The 13,204-nt window shown below is 42.5% G+C and overlaps 1 long non-coding RNA gene across 1 annotated transcript; it reads right to left on the bottom strand.

Moving 5' to 3' along the window:
- Positions 1-919: 919 nt before the first annotated feature.
- On the bottom strand, positions 920-7,053 carry LOC125988312 (uncharacterized). The gene is made up of 2 exons (XR_011086558.1): positions 6,631-7,053; positions 920-6,479 (listed from the first exon to the last, which is right to left on the bottom strand). It is a non-coding gene; the product is annotated as an uncharacterized lncRNA (long non-coding RNA).
- Positions 7,054-13,204: the final 6,151 nt, after the last annotated feature.

Raw genomic sequence — 13,204 nt, 5'->3', positions numbered from 1 at the left:
ACACACACAAAGCCCGGTGGGATGTCAAAGTGGCAGTTGTTAGAAAGGTGACACGAGGGGATGGCTGATGAAAAAAAAAAAAAAAAGGTGACAAGTGGAGGAGGATGAAAAGCCAAAAGTGACAGCAGGTGCAACTTCACACGAACATTTTGTGTAATAAAGCAAATGTTGCAAACATTAAAATGAACCCGTGTTAAATTGGTTTGGATGAATTTTTGCTTCTGAATTCCAGTTAGCAAATAATAACTGGACTATGATGTCTCACTCTGCAAAATCTTTGTTAACGTAAGCAATAAATTCCATGCATGTGTCGCTTTTGAAGACATTTCGAATAAAATCAAATAGTTGGAATGTCCGAGGTAATGATCCGTCAAAGTCCCAGACAGAATTATCACCTGCTAAGAGATGTTTTTTTTCTTCTTCTGACAAGTGTTGAAATGTATTCTTGCTGCCTTTGTAAATGCAATGTAAAATGACAACACTTTTTTTTTCCACGCTGCAATGCTGCGAGCGATCGCACTCACCTGCCTTGTCTGTCCAAATATCCACTTAGCTGAAATTCTGCATTTATTTGAGACTGCCAGATGACTCGATGTGCCTTCAGGCGTGTACTGAGTGGCGACACATTTGCTGTGATTTGAATCTTTTGACAAATAAATTGCACAGAATGTTTTTAGCCGCCAAAGGACTAATGCGCGGCAGACGGGGGCGACACCGACTCCGGCTCGTACATGTCCACCTAATAGGCAATTTTAAAATGGAAGCCGGTGCTTTGACGAAGCAATAAAATGGGTGCACCCAGCGGCTGTACACCCCAATTATCCGATTTATAAATCACCGGCCATTCCTTTGATAACTTGATGTTGAATTTGATCAAGTTGCTGCCTTGGAAGCCGCCTAAATAAAGAGAAAAACAACATTGATCTAATTTCCTTTATTGGTCATAATCAGGAGGTTGGCGTTGGCCTCACTTAATCACAGTCACATTGATTTTCCAGCGGTGCTCGTTGGCGAGCGTGAGCATGAGCACGAGCTGACTGCTTGACAAATAGTCACTTGTGATTGTTTAAAAAAGTAAGGAATGACAACTATTTGCAGCTGTGCGTAAACTCACATTTAAGTGAGATAAAGTAGAGATGTGTTTAACTTGTTTTGGAGGTTTTATGGTTTGTCCATGTGACAAAATATACAAGCGCTAACGGGTATTTCCCAGCTTCTGAGCGTAACCTGCTACTTGCTCAAAGTCAGTTGGGAGAAGCTCGGGAAAGTCGAAATGTGGAGATGGCTTGATGTTAAATAAAATAAAAATACAAAAATAAAACAATAAAATAAAATCATGTTCCTAAAGAGTCACCTTATCTAAGTAGCGGTAAAGTAAATAAAATTAGGTTAGCAGGTTAGCGAGGTCATCATGGTGCAGTGGTGTGTCACTCCCTCCCATCATCAGGATGCTCATTAACATGATCTCCTTCCCAGGTGAAGCACACGGCGAGTAAAACGTCCAGACCGAAGCCAGGCGTCCGACAGGACAAATAAGACATCATTAGTGCACATTAAAATCCACATTATATCTTTTACTGCCTCTTCACAAGTCTAACATGGTGGCGGAGCATCAAGAAGATACGGAGATGCAGAGAGTGAACATTGGAGCGACAAGATAACGCGTCGGATCCTGGACTGACCCTGGCGAGGCTGAGCATCTCTGCTGAAAGAAAAGTTTTGGAGTTCTGCCGCAGGTGGTGTGTGTTTGGAGCACCCTTCACACAATATGGCCCAAATATTTATTTTTAAATATTTATTTATATCATTTATTTATCATATCAAAGGTGTCTGTTAAATATTAGCTTTGTTATATTTTTCAATTTGTCTTAGCTTCAAGACAAGAAAATACCATTTGCTGCTCTACACAATGTGAATTTACAAAATAAAACCTGTTGACTATATATAAAAAAAAAAGAAAAGCAATCTAATAAAAATGCTCGAATTAACCTTCTAAAAAAATAGCTCCACAAAATTAGGAAGTTACTCCTCATTTACTGTATGTATGTTAAGGGAAACAAAACAACTATTCCTACTTTGCAGTCTTTTTTCCAAAAAACAAAAACAACAAAAAACTTACACCTTTACAATGATATTCAAGCAAATCAAATATACGGCTTGTTTCTCGTGAACCTTGAGGGGGCTGAAGGAGCTGCGAGCAAACATAATGTAGCTTGTTAAACAAGCCAACTGGGACTTGTTTGGCTCGCTTGCACTGGCAAACAGGAGAAGTGCACTTGTGAAAGGGTCAAAAAGGCTCAATACTGGACGGCTGGAAGACATCCAAGGCCTGCTTCAGGTCCGCGCATTTGGGGGGGGCCCAAATACCCACGCTGCGCCCAAGCGTTACACACACAAAGGTGAGATTGCGCATGTGAGGAAACAATGCCGTTGCATTACTGACGCTCACACGATTTGAATCATGTGAACCGTCAAATATTGGATCCCAAAACAGACCGAATAAATAGAATAAAAGATGTGTCAAACTAAAGGTCTGGGGGCCAGATATGGTCCGCCACATCATTTTCATTGGCCTGCAAAGACAAATTAAAATTCTGGACAATCGACAAAATTCCGATTTTCTCGTGGATTTCAAGTCAAGTCAAGTCAAGTCAAGTCAAGTCAAGTCAAGTCAAGTCAAGTCAAGTCAAGTTTATTTGTATAGCCCAAAATCACAAACAGTCTCAAAGGGCTTCACATAGCCAAAAATTAACAATTATTCTCATTATTTCAAACCCTTTTCCAGATTTGAGTTATGGCATATTCCTCACATTAATGCCGTGTCAGCGTTTTGAAAGGTCGCGCCCTGTTCTCCATCAACATCCAAGTAGAAATGTGATGATGCCGTTTTTTTTTTTGAGCGCTCAAGCAAGCCAACGATAAAGTCGTGGGAGTGTTTTTAGCAGCGTTATATCACAACACCTTTGATTCAAGCAGGCAACATTTCCATAGATACCAAACACATCACTTTGGCGCAATTACGCAAAGATCAAATTTCCACAGCCAGGACTCGGCTTCACATGACATCAACGTCAGAACTTCCGAGGTAAAACTTTGGGCTAAGGAAACTCGGGATGCGCTCTTCGTAGCAGAACTTAATTGCATTACGAATTTGGAGCGCGCTTAGCCCTCATCGCGGCGCCGAGGGGCTAACCGGTGCGGCGGCAATCTGCGGATCAGAGGGAGCGGCCGGGCCTCGGCTCCCGTGTGATAAATGAGTTTGTATTGTCTGTCGGGCTGGCTTCCTGCCAGCGCAGGTCACTGCTTATTAAATTACCACTTGTCAATGTCCTAAATACTGATTGATGGATGAGCGCGGCCAAGCGAGGGCTGCTACCACTTTTTTTCCCCCCCTCCCCCGACACAATTTTCTCATGACGAGGGGAGGCCTCCATCACATTGTTATCGACGTGTATCGAACCGGGGACCGCTGGCCGCCTTCTTGAATTCTTCTCGCAAGTTTGGAAAAGGTTGGATTTCACAATCGTCAAGGTGACCTTTTGATGTTTTCCTGATCACCTCGTTGGATTTCTAGATCCTTTATTTTGACCTCAAACAAGTTCTGCTCATCGGCCAGCCGTTAAATGAGTGGATTGAATGAAGTTCTCCTTTTGGTCCTCCTCCAAGCGTGGCTGCGCAGTGGTCCCTGAACGCCGTCGACTTGTGTCCGTTCATGCGCACTTGTCGGGTCGGGGGCATGGACGAGTTGATGATATTTGAACCCTATCGAGTCCTTGAGCAGATCGTATCAATCCACGCATTGTTCCCGCTGTCACCGCCACGCGTCATGTTGCCCGAGGAAGTCGGAACCAATTAAAAAGCAGCGCCGAGGTGCTCAAACTTCTCCAAAAAGAAACGTTCGCCACCATTTTTATCCGACAACTTTCACCAAAAAAGCCGTCTGTTTTTCCCGAGCTAACTACACCACATTTGCGTCCGACGATAAGGTAAATGAAAGGATGTTTCAAAGGGAGGCGGCTTCTCTAAACACTTTGCTCACTCAAAGACCGGACAAACTAGAGCAGTTTGGAAAAAGACCGCAGGCGTGCCGAGTGATTGTCAGCCATGCAAATAATCACTTACTTACACTCAGTGAGTTTGCTTCGGATAAGGCAAATTACCATTTGAAAATGAGCTCAAAAACACTCTAGGCAAAAAAGCTTGCATCATGATTCTTGGTAATATTATCAAGGATACGTTAGCGCACACACACACATACACACACAACTGGCTGTAGGGACATGGTGCACTCTCACATCTGATTTGCTGTGAGAGCTCTGATTGGTTCTCAGCCAATCTTGTGCCACCTCGGCTTGATTTCCCATATGCGGAAAGTTTAAAGACATTTCAGAAACATCATATATACGGGATGAATGGCGGCTGCGACGGACTGGGCAAGGCTGATATTGAAGAAGGAGGCATTAAAGCTGTGCTTCAAAGAATTCTAAAATCATAGAACACCAGAACCTGAAGAAGTGCTCAGTGTCGTAAATTGCACTCACACTGAACATATGAGCTAGAAGACTCGTGATGGTTTGTTCAGCATTTTTGGTTTTAGTGGAGAGACATAAAGTCAGTCACAGAGCGTTTACAGAGGATCGAAGCGTTTCGGACTCTCGGGCAGGTGATGAGTGGATCATAGTGAATAGCCAGGTTTTGAGAAAAAAAAAAAACTAAGCTCATCTTATCCACTTAGTTGCTGAGTCTATGGTCGACTTCAGCAACAATATGAGCGTCTCAGCTGGGATTGGGAGGCAAGCGACGTTTAAGCTACAGTGTCAAACTAATGCCACTTTGATTAAATGCTGCACACACGAGCAGCGGGTGTTTTTCGGATCCGCAGCACTCTCTCTTTCGGACCTTGTCTGGTGCACTGCACGGCACGTGAGGTCAGTTCTGTAGTCTGGGAAAAAAAATATTTTATTTATTTAATATTTATTTATTATTAATTTGTTTAAACAGACAGGTTGATGTGTGTAGTGCAGTCGGATTTCTATATTTATTTATTTAGATTATTTAGATATTTATTTAGATTTATTTAGATGTTTTATACTTATTTATTTTATATTTATTTATTTCATATTTATTTATTTAATCAGTTTAAACATAGACAGGTTGATGTGTGTAGTGCACTCACATTTTTGACCTATGACCTTATTAGCGAAAATAATGACGTCTGTTTTGTTTTGGTTTAGCTGAAGCAAATTTTGGTTCATCCAGTTGCGAATTTGCTCCAGAGTTGTGTAAAAGTGAAGCATTAATAGTCTCACTTTGCACAAGGCTCAGGAAAAAGAGAAGATGTATGAAGAAGGGAAAAAAAAAAAAATATTATGCCTGATTTTAGTCGAAAGGAATGCTGGCACAAGGTAGTCGAAAGGAAAAAACAAATCTGAAGGGACACATCACAAAGACATTGTGGTAAATTCACAAAAAAAATTGGCGGTAACATTAAACCAACGGACGTAATGCTCCAACAATAGTCAACCGACCGCAAACTCATGCTAGCTAGCTTATTAGCTTGTCGCATGTAGCGATCGTCGTCATTTGTTGATATGATTGCGTATGAAGTTTTGTGCTAATTGAAATGCCTTTTCTTGTCAGTCGAATAAGTTAAAGGAGACAAAAGGAAGAACTAATCAAAAGTAAAAAAACTTTGCAACCCACCGGTGACCCTGATGTATAAAAAACCGACCAATGGAAACATTTTAAAAAGAATCATTGTCAATGTAAAGCAAGCGAGTTTTGCGTGGAGAAAAAAAAATGTGATTGAGCAGGTTTAGTTTGTTCCTGCCGAGTTTTCATACTTCATGATCGTTTACAAGATTCAGACAGAAGGCTGGAAACTGAAGAAATCATATTACATCGTGAAGATATTGTTGGTGGAGGTTTGGCTTCGTTCTTCTTCTGGACAATGACAAGAAACGATTTGTCTTTATGAGACATGCTTGGTTTTAAAAATCCAAACGATTCTTCTTTGGTGAGGTGGGAATATTAAATATTCTGTTGCCACATAAATCGGTGAAAGAAAATTATTGCTGATGGCTACAGGTAAGAGCCCCAGCTGTAGCAAAGTAAAGAACAAAGGTCATTCTTCCCCATGATGCTCGGACGAGCTAAGTAAACGCTGAATAGCCGTCTTCCACACTATTCCTGTCAGGGCTTATTACAAGCTTAGCAAGAAAAATGAGATACCGGTTGACCTATTTCAGAGCACTTTTTTTTTTTTTAATTTTCAGACAGGCTCCCCTTCCTCCACGTCCAACGCGAGTTCCTTTTCATGGCTGCGCCCACCGGTCCTTCCAGAGAGGAGGTCAGGTCAGAGGCCACCTGGCTCATCCACGTTGCCGAGCGCGAGCAACCTGGCAACAAAAGCCGCCGCTGTTGGAGATCCGTCACCCGCTGCCAAACTTTCACCGTCGGCCCCTCCCCTCGGAGGCTCTCTGTGAAGAAAACCCCCGCGGGGATGCTTCAATGGGGGCAGCCGGCACCAGAGACTTTGCAGCGCTGAAGTTTGGATGCTGCTGTCACCAGGGGAGTCACACTGGGAACTCACGGGCCACGGGAAGGTGGGAAATAAAAGCGGTGACGTACCTCCGCTTTAGTGCCTGGCACAAAGACACTTCTACAGCCGCCGTTTTTGGTCAAGTCTTTGACATCATCAGCATCATTTGGCTGTCAGAACTCATTTTGTTGTTGGGCCCCCAGAAGCTGCTTGATTGGCTGTTTCAAAAAAAACATCTTCAAGCAGCTTTAAATGTGAAACAATATGCTATGAAACCAGATGAAAGAGCATTAGTTTCTCGCGCCACGGAAAAAAATCCTGCACGTTGAGTTTTGCAGATAAGACTTGAAGGCCCCTTCGCTTCTAAAAGCAACATTGGAGACCAGGGGTTTGGTCTTAAGAAGAAGTTTGTTATTGCGCTGCCTTTGACTAAGGTCATACCAAATTAACAGATGAGTGACTGAATAAAAATAGCATGCCATTAATTCATTTTTTTTTTTCCTCTTCATAGATCTTAAAGGTTGACCTGATTTTTAAAGCTAAACTATGTGGAGAAACCAGGGAGGGGAGGGGGGGGGGGGGGGGGGGGGGGGGGGGTCGGGGTAGTCGGGCTCTTCAAATTGGAATAAGCAGCACACATTCTTCCTAAACCACTTTTCACAAGGAAACTTAAAAAACAAGTTTTGAAAAACAACGTACACAAGAGCGCGGTTGGAATTTGTAAAGTCGCCGCCCGATCGGCGCTGACAACCGGAATCAATTTTCAGGTGATAGAAGGCATAAACAAGCCCAGTCGTTTAATTGCTAGCCAGCGTAGTCGTTAACGCGCTTAACTCCCGGGCGCATTCAAATAGATGCTAATTATTTCTTGTTGAAGGCCTTAAGATTGTCAACTCTTGTGGCGGCTGACGATAAAACACGGCTCTTTCAAACTTAATCATCAAGTACATCCATTTGGCATGAATGGCTCAGAGGTTAGCGGCGCCATTAAGTCCGCCGTCCATTTTTGCTTGAATAGGCTGGCGTGCACAAAAAGCAGATTACGTCCTCAAATCAAACTCAAACTGATAATCGCGTTCCTGAACAGTCAATTATGGAATGTTTACTGTAGCGCCATTTTGTTGATAAAATGCGAGCTGGGCTCGAGATTGACAAGGATTTGTGGGGAAATTGCGAGAAGACAAATGATGAGCAATTGAAGACTTTTTTTTTGTTTTTGTCCTTTTCTAAAAATGGACCACAAGATACCGGATGTTTAATGAGGAGAGGCGATGATGGGCAGTCCTCACATCATAATATGCAAATGAGCCGTCTATGAAATAGTGTCTAATGCACTTGTGCACAGCGTCGGATGCCAATGACGACCGCGGCTGCTTCGTTATTGGGATAATTAGCCAATTTTTTTTTCTTTTTTTCTTAAGAAGAGTCAAAAGGGATAAAGTAACAACCGAGGCACTGGAATAAATATGCACATCCTGCTTTTTGGACAGATAACTTGTTCATCAATTGAAAATATGATTAAAATGGAATCTCGTTTCGAAAATCCAGAACGCTGTCCATTTTTTAAAAACGTCTTGTTCTTTGTCGGACGAAGTGTTTCGTTCCTTGGACGAAATACCCGTAAATGCTAATTTTCTTTTGGCTTCTGGTTCTGTTTAGCGGACATTTTATATACCTTATTTTCTTACCTCCCAAAGGGTACACGATTAATTGCAGGGATATAATATGGAACAGTAGATATTCATATTTTTTTTTTTTTGTACATGGTCTCTGAAAAAAATATATGAATAAAGTAGATGAATAAACTCAATTTGCCATTTTGGCAATGTCATTATACAACTTTTCAAAAAAGTTTCCCCCAAAATAACCATTCCTGCTTTTGACTGAGGTTTTTTTTTTGTTCTGTGCCCTTTTTCATGTTGCATCTTAGAACAATGGAACTATCAAATAGCATTAATGAAAGACATTTCTGGCCACAAACAGTGTGGCCGGCCAACCTCTGCGTCTTTGAAGCCCCCCCTCCCCTCCTCCCCCCCTCGCTTAACTTAACCCACTCTGTTGGCTTTGTCCTTTAATGTGGCGGGCGAGCTGGCCTCCTCAAACCGTCCCAACAATCACGTCAGTCGACGTCTTCAGAGCGGGGACTATTTGCATTTCCTGCTCCGTTTGAGCTTCAATCACACAAAGGGTCCAGGATTGCCGCACAAGAAAGACGCACCCCCCCCCCCCCCCCCCCTTTAAAGTGATGTGGTGCTGCACAACTCAAACCAGATGAATCTTCTGTATTCTTACCTTCCCCTCTGCCAAAGACACATCAGGCACATCCTGTTCACTTCACCAAAGACGGACTGAGAGAACAATGATGCTTCACTCCACACACGTATTTGATTGTGGGTGTGTGTGGGGGAATCACAAACATTCATGGTGGGAATTAACAAACAAACAAACATCGAAACGCAGAAGAACTTTTTCCAAGGTGATTGTCAGGCTTTTGTGACAAATAACTTTGGTTGCATAAGTCACTGGATACATTTGTCCCTCAAAAATCACAATTCTATGATCTGCAACAGTTGTCATTATCTGCAAAACAATATTATGCTGTTTGCTAGTTAACCAAAATGCGGACATTTTACAGCCAATGTGAGTTATATGTAGCAAGAAACCGTGAAACCTTTTATGAGACACTTTATTGTCATTGCATATACTGCATCACTATAATTTTCAAAACCTGACCCAAAATAAAAGTCTGGAGCCTGTGAATATCAACTTTGGCATTTCCTCCCTGGAAATGGGACAGTTGACAAAGAACGTGATTGTCCCATCCTTTGTGTTGTTTACTTTATTTGTATGTCAGACAAGATCTCAAATGAGATGATTCATCTGAAGGGGTAACTTCACAATAAAGGTTTAAAAAAAAGATCTAATTGCGCTTATGGACGCAAACATTTTGCGGCGGCTTACTTCACACTCAAGGGCTGGCACTCGTTTGTGATTGAGGCCGATTCCAATAAACTTGACTTGCTTCAAAACTTTTACAAAGAACATACATGGAATATTCTAGAAGGGTCAAGCCGTCTGCTTTTTGTTAACCCAAAGCTTTTCCCTGATTCAGGATTAAAAATCAGGGCAGCAAACGAACAGTCAGTGAAGAGCTTCTCAAAATGAGGTGATGATGTCACTGGAGTCAAAATGTAGTGATGTCACTGAAGTCCAAACTTCAGGCAGTCATTTGTAGCAATTAATTTGTAGTCAAGTAGTATTTTACAAGTCAGAAACACTATTGAGCTCTTGAGAAAGGCGGTACCTAAAACTACCGTAAGCCAATTCCCAAAAACCGAGTTTTACATCTTCTCTCATTTCATTTTGTTTCATTTTCAAATCCATTTTTGTCAGGAGAAATCCTTCAACGTCTGTCTTTGTTTGAACACTTCTGAACCAAACTGCTTGCAGTATTTCTGTAAATTTGCGTCCTGGCTCGGAACCACACTTGTAATTTAGGTCTACAGCCCCGAGTAAGTTTGGGAAACTGCGGTCTATAGAGAGAGTGCCGAATGTAACTCCGCCCCCTCTGGCACCGACGGCCGCTTAAAGCAAACGCGGTGAATTCTTTGCAGCTCCTGCTTGTCCCCACCGCGCTGTGAGGTGCGAGGGTGTGGCCCGCTAATCTGAGCCAGCTGAACTGAAGCGAAGGCCAACTCGGAGCCACATCGACAAAACACAAACACGAGCGGGAGTGATTTGCACGGCAGACAAGTGGAGCGAGCCGGCCCGTCTACAATAGAGATGTTCTTGTAAACAAGAGCGCGGCGCTAAAACAATACAGCTGTGTCTCCGCTGGCTAAGCGGCGGTCGTCATCGCTCAGTGTTTACGAAAAGCGAACGGCGAGCCCCACGCAGTCTGGAGAACGCAAACCGAGCCCGTCCAAAGGCATCAGCGATACACTTCTTCTTGATCGCAAATTGTCATCTTAGCACAACGTCCTGCCCAAGTAATGCAAAGTGACAGTTTTCCCCCCGTCGTATCTGAAGGCCCGCAACACTTTCTCCACGGCAACATTTCCAAAACTAATCATCGGTCTTTATGGAAAAAGAGCTTATCATATGCAAAGTGCTCCACATCAATGTCTTCATATTCTCGTTTGAGAAATTCATTGCGCTGAGAATTCCCTGGGGAACGGCAAGTTTCTGCCTCGCTAAAGTTTTTTCTTTTTTTTTTTAATTCTCTCGCTTTAATTCAACTTGGCACGTTATTTCTCAGAAATACCGTCGGGCTCGGGGGAGACACACAGACGTGGTCGCACTTGTTAGTGCTGAATAAAGATCAGACAATGGCTGAGGGGAGAGGGGCGGCAGTCTAGTGAGGTATTGACACAGGAGATATTGCCTGAACAAAGTGGATCCGTGAGAAAAGGGAGCGAGCGTGAAGGGAGGCGGGAAAAAAAAGAGAAAGATTATCTTAATTTTCATTCAGGAGCTGCTTAGTGCAGCACCTGTGCATGAATAATGTCATTTATAGGCACATTGAGATGTGCATAATTCCCCCTTAAATCATACACATTAGCGGCATAACAAGGGATGAACAAGTCGGCCTCTCGCAGGCTCGCTCGGGAGCTTCATTGTCAGCCGCTCACCTCCCTGCTAAGAATGTACTTCTTTATTCAAACACTTGGCTCTCCTCTCATTTAACATTTGCTATTCGGACCACAGGGGCTGTGAGGTTACATATCCTGCTTCATATTACCGAGCTGGATTTCATTTGTGCCCCGCAATACTTCAATATAAGGCTAATGGAGCGCCGGCGGCGTCATAACGTTTGTGTTTTCGAGTCTTAAAGCGCCGGGGGTCGTACGGCGGTACAAATACACGATTCGTAGCATTGTTTACCATCAAACGGCCACGGAAAAAAGATTGACTGCTTCTAAAGAGCGGAAATGACGTACTTGCGTTTGGCTAAAGGTTAGCTAGTTTGGGTGAGCTTGATGTAATAGTCTAACACAGTGGTCCCTAACCGTTTTTGCGCCACGGACCAATTAAGTGTCAGAAATATTTTCGCGGACCGGCCTTTACATAAATAAATGATACTTTTCTATAAATTTATAATAAATATATATGTCGCACGCATGCGGGGTTTGTTGTTAAAATAATAAATTTACCGAAACACACACAACAGCAGCAGTAACAATCACGACCCGGCGAAACTCCCGCTCACTGTCAACTACTTCCGGGTACCGAGAATACGTTCTAAACATCACACTGTCCATGTTCTACGCAAAATTATACATTGTACAACCGTAACCGTACGTAGCATATTCTCAATCAATAATTAGCTCAGACTACCAGCAGTATTACAAGTTCTGATCATCAACTTTTCAACAGATTTACTCACCTGAAACACCAACGACAGTTACACTCGCGACCCGGCGAAACTTCCGCTCACTGTCAACTACTTCCGGGTATTGAGGACCCCCGTAGTTGTCCCAGGTGCCTTATTGAAATCCCCAAATATTCGCCACTGATACTATACATTTTAAGAAAAAAACCTAAACTAATTAATCAAAGTATTAATCAAATAATTTTCATTATAACAATTAATTAATTGGGAAAAAAGTTATTAAAAAACAAACTAAGATACAATGTCATTTCCGTCGTTGTAACCATTGAATAAAACAAAACACAAAACACAATTCAGCAAGGCATTAAGAAGATTTTTCTTTCTAAATATAAGCATATCTTATAACGTACACAATGTTGCTGATTTTCCAATCGATACATAACCACTGACTAAACATCGGACAAGACCGCATTCTTGGGTAACAAGTAATGGCTAAGCTAACAGGGTACTTCAGTTATATTTGTGTACTCCTATTCACTTTTCACACAATTCCGCATGGACACAAAACAACATAAAACACTTTTCCATTTGGGCATAAGGTCAATTATTTTATTTTTTTTACCAATGGTAAACATTCACCACTCAAAATAACCTTCCAAAATTTTGTGATGAATTTGTCTCACTGTTCCATATTTTTTTTACTTTTAAGTCAAACTAAATAAATAAGAGAAGACAATTTGCATGTGTACGGGATACTTAGGGTTAAATTCTGAGAAATTCTCAAACCACGGTATCTTTGTCTCAGCGGAATAAATTTACACCAAGAGCATGTCAAACAGTTGAGAACAAGGCGGGTGGGGTTCCAACATGCCACAGTCACAGAAAGTGTTTGTCAGCCACGTCAGGTTTTGTGTTGCTCTGGGAGACACACACACACACACACACACACACAGTAGCCTACAGTAGAAAACAAAAGTAGTAACGAGCATGCCATCAGAGAAAAATGTCAGCAATTTGGGCCCACACTGCAGACGCTGAAGCGGCCCACGCGGCCCAAAGTTCACCACGACAATGTTCGCCATTGTGGTGTCATCTGGTTTACGGCGGGCCCGTTTGAATTTCAACTATGCTGGCGAGGATTTACCGTAGGAGGCGTCTGAGGGAGTTTGCCATACTGACACATTTTATGGCATGATCCTGCAACCACAGAGGGATATCAATCCGGAGCGCCATATCACTTCTTTTACAAAATCAATTTGACCTTTCCTTCACACGTGAACTTCCTTCCGTCTTTAAAGGGAACTGAGGCTTCCCCTTTTCCTCGTGCGCAG

This window comes from Syngnathus scovelli, chromosome 2, assembly GCF_024217435.2.
Source record: "Syngnathus scovelli strain Florida chromosome 2, RoL_Ssco_1.2, whole genome shotgun sequence".
Classification (NCBI taxonomy): Eukaryota; Metazoa; Chordata; class Actinopteri; order Syngnathiformes; family Syngnathidae; genus Syngnathus; species Syngnathus scovelli.
Note: the sequence above shows the minus strand (reverse complement) of the source record. Positions and strands in the feature narration are given on the sequence as shown.